Consider the following 12378-nt stretch of genomic DNA (forward strand, 5'->3'; position numbering starts at 1 on the left):
GAACTACAGTGCTATGATGTCACTCACTTCCACAGGCCTTGCAGAGTGTAAACAACAACAACCCAGCTTTGTTGTGTATGTAACCATAGGGATTTGTGATGTCACCTAGAACCTTCACAGCAGCGACAGCTTTATGAGGAGCATCAGCACTGCTCTGCCTGAGCAGAACCATCACCGCCATAGGTTGTCAAATAACCCGGATTTAACCCACACAGGTAAGTCCAATGGGGTGCAGGCATGTCCTCTATGCTTACAGCTTCCCGTGGGTGTTGGTTTGATACCGTTTGGGGACAGCCAAGGAGGCATCTGCAGGCAACAAAGGTAGGTGTGTGCTTGTGTGTGTGTTTCCTATGCAGATCCTAAGCCCAGTGTCACATGCAAGTAGGAGGAGTAAGAAGGGTTCCTGGCAAATCCGGGTTATGGATTGCATTTAAAAAGGCCCCGTGGGAGTGCAATGGGCCCCTGTCTTGCTGCTTAGCAATAATGGTATGGGTTTAGGTTCTGCTGTGTGTACTGGTGGTTGACTGCCCCCCAGCCCAGAGTGTGCATGGAAAATTGTCTGGCAGCCTCCCTGACAGCAAGCAGTGATAGTGCCCATGAAGGGGACCTTGTTGGGCCCGCCCCTTTCACGGTTATCGCTTCTCGGCCTTTTGGCTAAGATCAAGTGTAGTATCTGTTCTTATCAGTTTAATATCTGATACGTCCCCTATCTGCGGACCATATATTAAATGGATTTTTGAGAACGGGGGCCGATTTCGAAGCTTGCTTCCGTCGCCCTATGCATTGACCCGATATGGCAGTATCTTCGGGTACAGTGCACCACCCCCTTACAGGGTTAAAAAGAAAGATTCCTACTTTCATTGCTACCTGCTTGCTGGCTAGCCAGCTAGCCAGCCCTGTGGGCCTTGCTGCTGCTGCAGCCAAAAAACAAAAGGTGGTGCTGCTGCTGCTTCTGCTTCTGCTTGTGTCTGGCCGCTGTTGGAGCGTCCAGGCACAGGACTTCTGCTGCTGCTGACTAAATGGCCTCCTTAATTGGATCATTTGAGTAGCCAGCACACCTGTGCAGGTAGGGCATGACATGATAGGCAGCTGCCTTGATAGCGGGTGGGTGCTGAATGTTCCTAATTGACAAAATAAGATTAATGCTTATGAAGAAATATAAAATCTCATCCCTTCCCCAATATCGCGCCACACCCCTACCCCTTAATTCCCTGGTTGAACTTGATGGACATATGTCTTTTTTCGACCGTACTAACTATGTAACTATGTAACATAACATGGGGGGGGGGGGTCTCCTGGCTGTTCACACAGGTGTGTCATTGCTGTACATTGACCATGCATTGCTTCTGTGGTATTGCAAAGGCAAAGACAAATGCTTCCAGCCATCCATTGCACTAATGGATTGGTCATCAGCTGGCTGTCTATGTCCCGCATCAATATAGACCAAAGTACAGAGGGTTAGGCTATGCTATTGTGCACCTACCTGATGCATCAGAAGGTGCGAGGCCCTTGCTAAATTCTGTGCACAGACTTTGAGATCTATGCTTTAGACTGTATCTAAACCTGCTCCAACATGGACTGACATTCTGGCCTACTTTCAGCCGATGCGACTTGTCTGTCGCTGAACAGTCGCTTTTTATGTATTCAGCACCTATGTATAATGTTGTAAAAAGGCTCTAGAAGCTAAAGTCGCAGAAATGTCACACATATTTGGCCTGCAACTTTCTGTGCGACAAATTCAGACAGGAAAAATCAGTATAAATCCTTAGAAAATTATCCCCCAGTGTCTCCATCTGCTGGCAGTATTGAATAAGCATTGCTGCACTGATGGGGTATGCATTAGACGAAAAAAAAGAAGAAAAAGAAGAATAATACGCCCAGAAAAGAGGCGAAAAGGAGAAAAACGTAAAAAAACGTGAAAAAAAAGTAAGAGGAAGAGAAGGGAAAAAAAGGTGGAAATGGGTTTAAAAGTGATTTCGGCGGAGAAATATATATATATATATATATATATATATATATATATATATACGCGCACACACACACATATATATAAACGTATTCTCCGTTGAGATATTGCAGCCGCTGCTGTGTCCAGGCCCAGGAGCCTTAGCACTGTGCTGTGATGTCACTCAATACCACTGACATCACTAGGTGTAAACAACATCTCTCCTTTGCTGTGTATGTGACTATGGAGCTGTTTGGTGATGTCGTCTATTATGGCCTTCATAGAAGCAACAGGAGATTGTTGCATCCATCTAGAACCCTCAGAACTACAGTGCTATGATGTCACTCACTTCCACAGGCCTTGCAGAGTGTAAACAACAACAACCCAGCTTTGTTGTGTATGTAACCATAGGGATTTGTGATGTCACCTAGAACCTTCACAGCAGCGACAGCTTTATGAGGAGCATCAGCACTGCTCTGCCTGAGCAGAACCATCACCGCCATAGGTTGTCAAATAACCCGGATTTAACCCACACAGGTAAGTCCAATGGGGTGCAGGCATGTCCTCTATGCTTACAGCTTCCCGTGGGTGTTGGTTTGATACCGTTTGGGGACAGCCAAGGAGGCATCTGCAGGCAACAAAGGTAGGTGTGTGCTTGTGTGTGTGTTTCCTATGCAGATCCTAAGCCCAGTGTCACATGCAAGTAGGAGGAGTAAGAAGGGTTCCTGGCAAATCCGGGTTATGGATTGCATTTAAAAAGGCCCCGTGGGAGTGCAATGGGCCCCTGTCTTGCTGCTTAGCAATAATGGTATGGGTTTAGGTTCTGCTGTGTGTACTGGTGGTTGACTGCCCCCCAGCCCAGAGTGTGCATGGAAAATTGTCTGGCAGCCTCCCTGACAGCAAGCAGTGATAGTGCCCATGAAGGGGACCTTGTTGGGCCCGCCCCTTTCACGGTTATCGCTTCTCGGCCTTTTGGCTAAGATCAAGTGTAGTATCTGTTCTTATCAGTTTAATATCTGATACGTCCCCTATCTGGGGACCATATATTAAATGGATTTTTGAGAACGGGGGCCGATTTCGAAGCTTGCTTCCGTCGCCCTATGCATTGACCCGATATGGCAGTATCTTCGGGTACAGTGCACCACCCCCTTACAGGGTTAAAAAGAAAGATTCCTACTTTCATTGCTACCTGCTTGCTGGCTAGCCAGCTAGCCAGCCCTGTGGGCCTTGCTGCTGCTGCAGCCAAAAAACAAAAGGTGGTGCTGCTGCTGCTTCTGCTTGTGTCTGTCCGCTGTTGGAGCGTCCAGGCACAGGACTTCTGCTGCTGCTGACTAAATGGCCTCCTTAATTGGATCATTTGAGTAGCCAGCACACCTGTGCAGGTAGGGCATGACATGATAGGCAGCTGCCTTGATAGCGGGTGGGTGCTGAATGTTCCTAATTGACAAAATAAGATTAATGCTTATGAAGAAATATAAAATCTCATCCCTTCCCCAATATCGCGCCACACCCCTACCCCTTAATTCCCTGGTTGAACTTGATGGACATATGTCTTTTTTCGACCGTACTAACTATGTAACTATGTAACATAACATGGGGGGGGGGGGTCTCCTGGCTGTTCACACAGGTGTGTCATTGCTGTACATTGACCATGCATTGCTTCTGTGGTATTGCAAAGGCAAAGACAAATGCTTCCAGCCATCCATTGCACTAATGGATTGGTCATCAGCTGGCTGTCTATGTCCCGCATCAATATAGACCAAAGTACAGAGGGTTAGGCTATGCTATTGTGCACCTACCTGATGCATCAGAAGGTGCGAGGCCCTTGCTAAATTCTGTGCACAGACTTTGAGATCTATGCTTTAGACTGTATCTAAACCTGCTCCAACATGGACTGACATTCTGGCCTACTTTCAGCCGATGCGACTTGTCTGTCGCTGAACAGTCGCTTTTTATGTATTCAGCACCTATGTATAATGTTGTAAAAAGGCTCTAGAAGCTAAAGTCGCAGAAATGTCACACATATTTGGCCTGCAACTTTCTGTGCGACAAATTCAGACAGGAAAAATCAGTATAAATCCTTAGAAAATCATCCCCCAGTGTCTCCATCTGCTGGCGGTATTGAATAAGCATTGCTGCACTGATGGGGTATGCATTAGACGAAAAAAAAGAAGAAAAAGAAGAATAATACGCCCAGAAAAGAGGCGAAAAGGAGAAAAACGTAAAAAAACGTGAAAAAAAAGTAAGAGGAAGAGAAGGGAAAAAAAGGTGGAAATGGGTTTAAAAGTGATTTCGGCGGAGAAATATATATATATATATATATATATATATATATATATATATACGCGCACACACACACATATATATAAACGTATTCTCCGTTGAGATATTGCAGCCGCTGCTGTGTCCAGGCCCAGGAGCCTTAGCACTGTGCTGTGATGTCACTCAATACCACTGACATCACTAGGTGTAAACAACATCTCTCCTTTGCTGTGTATGTGACTATGGAGCTGTTTGGTGATGTCGTCTATTATGGCCTTCATAGAAGCAACAGGAGATTGTTGCATCCATCTAGAACCCTCAGAACTACAGTGCTATGATGTCACTCACTTCCACAGGCCTTGCAGAGTGTAAACAACAACAACCCAGCTTTGTTGTGTATGTAACCATAGGGATTTGTGATGTCACCTAGAACCTTCACAGCAGCGACAGCTTTATGAGGAGCATCAGCACTGCTCTGCCTGAGCAGAACCATCACCGCCATAGGTTGTCAAATAACCCGGATTTAACCCACACAGGTAAGTCCAATGGGGTGCAGGCATGTCCTCTATGCTTACAGCTTCCCGTGGGTGTTGGTTTGATACCGTTTGGGGACAGCCAAGGAGGCATCTGCAGGCAACAAAGGTAGGTGTGTGCTTGTGTGTGTGTTTCCTATGCAGATCCTAAGCCCAGTGTCACATGCAAGTAGGAGGAGTAAGAAGGGTTCCTGGCAAATCCGGGTTATGGATTGCATTTAAAAAGGCCCCGTGGGAGTGCAATGGGCCCCTGTCTTGCTGCTTAGCAATAATGGTATGGGTTTAGGTTCTGCTGTGTGTACTGGTGGTTGACTGCCCCCCAGCCCAGAGTGTGCATGGAAAATTGTCTGGCAGCCTCCCTGACAGCAAGCAGTGATAGTGCCCATGAAGGGGACCTTGTTGGGCCCGCCCCTTTCACGGTTATCGCTTCTCGGCCTTTTGGCTAAGATCAAGTGTAGTAATACAGGAGATCTGGTCAGAAGGTACTCGGGTACCCCTCTCCTCGGCCTTGTGGGATCGCCCAGGTTTATTGCCTGGGCTTCACCCACTTGTTGCTATTGGGGAGAGGGCCTAGTCCCAGGGTAACGAGTAGCGATCGCCTCTCAAGACCTTCGGGTGGAGAGAGGTTAGAACCATGGATGATGATCCGGATCCAGGTTCTGTGCCGGCATATGCAAGGATTAAAAACACCGTGAGAGTCATTCTCACGGATGATACCAAAAGGGCGGACGATTTGAAATTCGTAGTAGAGGACGTGCTCGGAGGAGTTTTCGGAATACAGAAGGGCGAGATATTGGCAATCCAGGACTACCCGAAGCGTAAAATTTTTGATGTGACGTTCACACAAAATGGCATCCACAGAGATTTTGTTACCAGAGCTGCTGCGAGTAAAGACAAAAAGCTTCAGGGTGTCCGGATTATTGAGCACGTTCTAGACGATATTAAGCTGGTGGTAGTAAAGATGTATTCCCCTTTTGCCAACCTACACGATGTTGAGTTGTTTTTACAAGTCTATTTTAGTAAGGTTGAGTGCAGAGGAAAAATCATGAACAGCTGTGGCATCTGGACATCTAAGTGGAGATTTCAGGTTACATGCAAAAAAGATGACAGATTGCCAGGGGGAATACAACTACCACCAGCTCGTTTTAAAATAAATAATATGTGTGGCGACCTCTTTTATGCGGGGATGCCAAGCTACTGCAGGAAGTGTCACAGATATGGACACACAAAAGAAAACTGTGAAAGTACATGCAAAAAATGTGGTAGCACACAGCACGAGACAGAGAAATGCACAAGAGGAGGGAGGTGCAATTTCTGTCAACAATTCGGTCACCTTTTCTCCTCTTGTCCCCACAGACATAGGACGGAGCAGCAGTGGCAACCCTGGAGGCAGCAAGGACAGCAACCGGGACACCAGCCGAGGCAAGCAGAGCCAGTGATTACCCCCCCACAAGAGGTAAGCGGTGAGATGGAGAAGGAGAAAGACCCCCCTCAGGCAAAAGGAGGGGACCCTAAAGAGCAGAGGATGGCCAAAAAACGTGCAAGTGGTGGAAAAACTGGCCCCCAGGAGCATGCTGGGTTAAGAGAGGAGCGGACGGCGGCCGAATCCGCTCCTCAGCAACCTCTGGCTCAGGGTCCCCCTGAGAGCGATGATCCGGGTGGAGAGGTGAAGGTTAAAAGGCGGAGGGGCTCCAGAAGACTCTATTCGGAGGCGGTCCAGGGGGAGCCGATGGAAGTACCTGCGGATGCAGGGAACCCAAGTGACGTTCCTCCACAGGTCCCCATAGGGGATACCCCCCCTCCTCCCTGCCAGGAGGAGGTTTCAGGGGTGACCGTCTCTGAGGTACCAGAGACGGAACTAAGTGAACACCCGACCCCTATGGAGGGGCAAGAGGTGGAAGAACCCAATGAGTCTGGAGCCCTGATTGCCAGGATGCCCGAGAACAACTATGCCTCAATCATGATGGAGGAGGGGGGTCGGCTGAGTGATGGTGCCTCCTCTCCTGCTTCCTCTATGCGTACAGTTGAGTCAGATTTTGGGGGGTATGAGGCTTCGGAGGGGGAATCAGAGGTGTAAGACGTTTTCTTGTACATTCCCATGGCTGAGTTGTCCGGTCTGTCCTTGAACGTGAGAAGTGTGAGCGCCAGAGTAAGAAGGGTTGCCCTATTTAATTACTTGTCGGTTTTTGCTGCTTCCGTCCTTTTCCTGCAGGAATGTGGCATCCCGCACAGATTAAATTATAAAGAATATGAAGATGATTGGGTGCACGGTCCATCAGTCTGGTCTGGATCAAATGAGTCCAGATCAGCAGGGGTCGCCATACTTTTTAAAGGGAACGTTTTAATTGAGAGTTTTAACGAAATTTTACCAGGCAGAATTTTATTGGTCAACGCTTTTATTAATGGTATTAAATGGCAGTTTTTAAATTTTTATGGTTCTCCTGATAAGAATGAAAGAATAAAAATGTTGGAGATTTTACCCCTTTTTATTAACAATTCTAGTCCTCTTGTTTTATCAGGTGATTTTAATTGTATTTTAAGGGGAGAACGCCGTTTTTCGAACGCAGTGAGTAGGAACTATGATAAGACGTCTTTTATGTTAAAAAACTTGATTTTAGATTTTAATCTCACTGATGTTTTTAAAAAATGTAATTTTAACGTACCAGAGGAAGACGGTGTTACCTGGAGCAATGCAAGCTGTAGCTCCAGGATAGATTTTATTTTTTGTTCTTATCAAGTACTGCCTTTTAACTGTGATCTTTTTACCAATGTTTTTTCTGACCATAAATTATTATATTTTAAAGTTAAAAGTGATTTTAAAAGGAGAACTGGTAGGAATGCCTGGAAGTTAAACGTGTCCCTTTTAGAAGATCCGCAGGTTTTATCAGATTTTATCACCTTTTACAAGGAATGCAGACGAGTAAAAGACCCCAACACTCCCACCAGTATCTGGTGGGAAAAAATGAAACTAAAAATAAAAGAATTTTTTATCCGTGTTGGGGTTAGGAAAGCTAAAGAAAAACGTGAATTTTATAATATCCTAAATACTCGTCTGCAAACCCTGTACAAATTCAGAGCACACGGGATGGAGGTGGAGAAGGAGGTACATGATCTTAAAAAAGAAATAACTAAGTGCCTGGTAACTAAGTGCCTGGAGCAGAAAGGAAAAGAAATTATCTTTAGGTCTCGAATACAGCAACTTGAGGAAAACGAGACATGCTCCAGGTATTTTTTTAAGAAAATACATGAAAATAGAAGGTTAATAGAAAACATTGAAGGAGTGAATGATGTACAGGGTATTTTAAAAAAGGTGCAAGAGTTTTATGCGGATCTTTTTAATGTAAAACACATTGATGAATGTTTTATGAATGACTCGTTAAAGGAGATCACCAATTTTTTAGATCCTGTCTCACAGTCTTTTTTATTGCAGAATATTTCAGAGCAGGAGATTTTAGAGACCGTCAAGAGTTTTAAAACAGGTAAAGTGCCTGGGCCGGATGGTATACCCATTGAATTTTATGTTACTTTTTATGGTATTTTAAAAGAAGATTTGTTCTCCCTTTTTACGGAAGTCTTTAAGTCTAAAATCCTCCCAGGCTCATGGAAGAAGGGTGATGTCTCCCTGCTATTCAAAAAGGGAGACCGGTCGGAACTCAAAAACTGGAGACCAATCACCCTTCTGAACTGCGACTATAAAATAATGGCGAAACTGTGTGCTAACCGCTTAAAGAACGTAATCCATAAAATAATTCATACAAACCAAGTCTGTGGGGTGCCTGGGAGGAGTTTATGGGAGAACCTAAACCTTTTAAAGGATGTAATTAGCGACACCAAATTAAGAAAAGGAAAGCTGGCGGTTTTATCCATAGATTTTGAAAAAGCTTTCGACAGGGTGTCACATTTTTATCTTTTTAAGGTTTTAGAGAAAATGGGTATACCTGATGGCTTTTTATTGTCTCTTAGAGCTTTTTATGATAACTGTACTAGTAAAATTTTAGTAAATGGTTTTAAGACACAGGGCGTGATTTTAAATTCCGGAGTGAAGCAGGGGTGTCCCTTGTCCCCACTACTCTTCATTTGCGCAATAGAGCCTCTTTTATGTACAATACGAAAGGATAAGCAGATCCATGGAGTCCCCCTGCCAGGAGGAGGGGGACTAGAGGCGAAGGTAGTGGGGTACATGGACGATGTTGCGGTGTTTTGCAGGGACACCCCATCGCTTCTGAAGACGCTAAAACAGATTCAATATTTTAATTGTGCCTCCGGTTTTAAAGTCAATTTTAACAAAAGTAACATTTTAAACATAGGCGGAATGCCTTTGTATGATGTGCCCGTCCCTGTGTCTGAGTTGGTGCAGATTTTAGGTGTCTCCTTTGACGAGTCTAATAATGGTTTTAATAGCTGGGACTTGGTGGCTCAAAAAATAAATAAGAAAATATGTATGTGGAACATGCGAGAACTTACAATGGAAGGGAAGGTTTTAATTACAAAAATGGTGCTTTTACCTATTTTATTGTATTTAAGTCTGGTTTTCCCACCCCCCGAAATGGTTCTAAAGAAAATAACAAAAGCTTGTTTTACTTTCTTTTGGAGTTCTAAGAGCGAAAAATTAAAGAGACAAATTGTGATAAAACCGAACTCCAGGGGCGGTAAGGACTTTCCAGATTTTAAAGCTTTCCTTTTAATAAAGTTTTTTAGCATGTGTTTTACTACTGTTTTTAAAGATAGCTACTGGTCTTATTTTGTTCGTTTTAATACTGGTTATTTTATGCGGAGGAACGGCTGGTTTTCTACAGTTTTAAGTTGCCCTTATTCTTTGAATTTACCCCCTCAATACATGATTTTAGGAAAAATTTTAAACTTATATAATTTTAAAGGTAAAAGTGTTCAGGATCTGTGCAATAGCAAAAAACTACTAAAGGAAAAAAAAGAAACCAGTACCGTGACTCCCATCAAAAATTTTAACGAACAGAAGTGTATACAGATTTGGAAGATGTTGAGTATTAATTATCTTTTTAATTCACAGAAGGACCTGGCCTGGAGCTGCGCACACGAGTGTCTTCCATGCCGGGCATTCCAGCACCGAAGAGGATTATCCAACTCTGCAACCTGCCCGAGGGAGGGATGCCGACAAGAGGAGACCGTGCACCATCTAATATGGACTTGTTTTTACTCGCAGAAAATATGGACAAAGATACTCCCTCTGGTAAAAAGGATAACTGGACTAAAAGACTTAAATATTGCAGTGGTTTTTTATGGTTGCCTGGAATGCCCAACACGGACTCAAGAGACTATTGCATGGAAGATCATAAACTGTGTGAAGGCAGCTCTGCGGAAGGCCAGGAATATTTTATTGTTCAAGCATGAGGTTTTATCTGTGAAGGACATTTTATCTATCTGTTTTTATGAAATGTACCAGTACTATCTTTTAGACAAGAAGAGATTTCCGCTTTTATCTAGAAAATGGTTTTTAAAAGAATGGAATTCTATCTTGTAAAGCCACCAAGTGCCCATTTTATGTTTTAATATGTTGTAAATATGTTATTTATATGTAACTGTATTTATTGACATATTTGCACAACTTTGTTAACATTATTTAATTTTTAATAAAGTTGCCCCCGTAAGGGTAGTCAAGTTAAAAAAAAATCTGTTCTTATCAGTTTAATATCTGATACGTCCCCTATTTGGGGACCATATATTAAATGGATTTTTGAGAACGGGGGCCGATTTCGAAGCTTGCTTCCGTCGCCCTATGCATTGACCCGATATGGCAGTATCTTCGGGTACAGTGCACCACCCCCTTACAGGGTTAAAAAGAAAGATTCCTACTTTCATTGCTACCTGCTTGCTGGCTAGCCAGCTAGCCAGCCCTGTGGGCCTTGCTGCTGCTGCAGCCAAAAAACAAAAGGTGGTGCTGCTGCTGCTTCTGCTGCTTCTGCTTCTGCTTGTGTCTGGCCGCTGTTGGAGCGTCCAGGCACAGGACTTCTGCTGCTGCTGACTAAATGGCCTCCTTAATTGGATCATTTGAGTAGCCAGCACACCTGTGCAGGTAGGGCATGACATGATAGGCAGCTGCCTTGATAGCGGGTGGGTGCTGAATGTTCCTAATTGACAAAATAAGATTAATGCTTATGAAGAAATATAAAATCTCATCCCTTCCCCAATATCGCGCCACACCCCTACCCCTTAATTCCCTGGTTGAACTTGATGGACATATGTCTTTTTTCGACCGTACTAACTATGTAACTATGTAACATAACATGGGGGGGGGGGGGGGGGTCTCCTGGCTGTTCACACAGGTGTGTCATTGCTGTACATTGACCATGCATTGCTTCTGTGGTATTGCAAAGGCAAAGACAAATGCTTCCAGCCATCCATTGCACTAATGGATTGGTCATCAGCTGGCTGTCTATGTCCCGCATCAATATAGACCAAAGTACAGAGGGTTAGGCTATGCTATTGTGCACCTACCTGATGCATCAGAAGGTGCGAGGCCCTTGCTAAATTCTGTGCACAGACTTTGAGATCTATGCTTTAGACTGTATCTAAACCTGCTCCAACATGGACTGACATTCTGGCCTACTTTCAGCCGATGCGACTTGTCTGTCGCTGAACAGTCGCTTTTTATGTATTCAGCACCTATGTATAATGTTGTAAAAAGGCTCTAGAAGCTAAAGTCGCAGAAATGTCACACATATTTGGCCTGCAACTTTCTGTGCGACAAATTCAGACAGGAAAAATCAGTATAAATCCTTAGAAAATTATCCCCCAGTGTCTCCATCTGCTGGCGGTATTGAATAAGCATTGCTGCACTGATGGGGTATGCATTAGACGAAAAAAAAGAAGAAAAAGAAGAATAATACGCCCAGAAAAGAGGCGAAAAGGAGAAAAACGTAAAAAAACGTGAAAAAAAAGTAAGAGGAAGAAAAGGGAAAAAAAGGTGGAAATGGGTTTAAAAGTGATTTCGGCGGAGAAATATATATATATATATATATATATATATATATATATATATATATATATACGCGCACACACACACATATATATAAACGTATTCTCCGTTGAGATATTGCAGCCGCTGCTGTGTCCAGGCCCAGGAGCCTTAGCACTGTGCTGTGATGTCACTCAATACCACTGACATCACTAGGTGTAAACAACATCTCTCCTTTGCTGTGTATGTGACTATGGAGCTGTTTGGTGATGTCGTCTATTATGGCCTTCATAGAAGCAACAGGAGATTGTTGCATCCATCTAGAACCCTCAGAACTACAGTGCTATGATGTCACTCACTTCCACAGGCCTTGCAGAGTGTAAACAACAACAACCCAGCTTTGTTGTGTATGTAACCATAGGGATTTGTGATGTCACCTAGAACCTTCACAGCAGCGACAGCTTTATGAGGAGCATCAGCACTGCTCTGCCTGAGCAGAACCATCACCGCCATAGGTTGTCAAATAACCCGGATTTAACCCACACAGGTAAGTCCAATGGGGTGCAGGCATGTCCTCTATGCTTACAGCTTCCCGTGGGTGTTGGTTTGATACCGTTTGGGGACAGCCAAGGAGGCATCTGCAGGCAACAAAGGTAGGTGTGTGCTTGTGTGTGTGTTTCCTATGCAGATCCTAAGCCCAGTGTCAC

At 44.2% G+C, this 12378-nt stretch overlaps 3 non-coding genes and 1 pseudogene across 3 annotated transcripts; all 4 read left to right on the forward strand.

Annotated features, from left to right (window-relative positions):
• The first annotated feature begins 634 nt into the window (after positions 1–634).
• On the forward strand, positions 635–825 carry LOC130338187 (U2 spliceosomal RNA). Its single transcript, XR_008878935.1, has one exon. It is a non-coding gene; the product is annotated as a U2 spliceosomal RNA (small nuclear RNA).
• Positions 826–2901: 2076 nt separating this feature from the next.
• LOC130338221 (U2 spliceosomal RNA) lies at positions 2902–3092 on the forward strand. The gene has a single exon (XR_008878956.1). It is a non-coding gene; the product is annotated as a U2 spliceosomal RNA (small nuclear RNA).
• Positions 3093–5162: 2070 nt separating this feature from the next.
• Positions 5163–5295, forward strand: LOC130338201 (U2 spliceosomal RNA; annotated as a pseudogene).
• Positions 5296–10348: 5053 nt separating this feature from the next.
• On the forward strand, positions 10349–10539 carry LOC130338190 (U2 spliceosomal RNA). The gene has a single exon (XR_008878936.1). It is a non-coding gene; the product is annotated as a U2 spliceosomal RNA (small nuclear RNA).
• Positions 10540–12378: the final 1839 nt, after the last annotated feature.

This window comes from Hyla sarda, unplaced genomic scaffold, assembly GCF_029499605.1.
Source record: "Hyla sarda isolate aHylSar1 unplaced genomic scaffold, aHylSar1.hap1 scaffold_515, whole genome shotgun sequence".
Lineage (NCBI taxonomy): Eukaryota > Metazoa > Chordata > Amphibia > Anura > Hylidae > Hyla > Hyla sarda.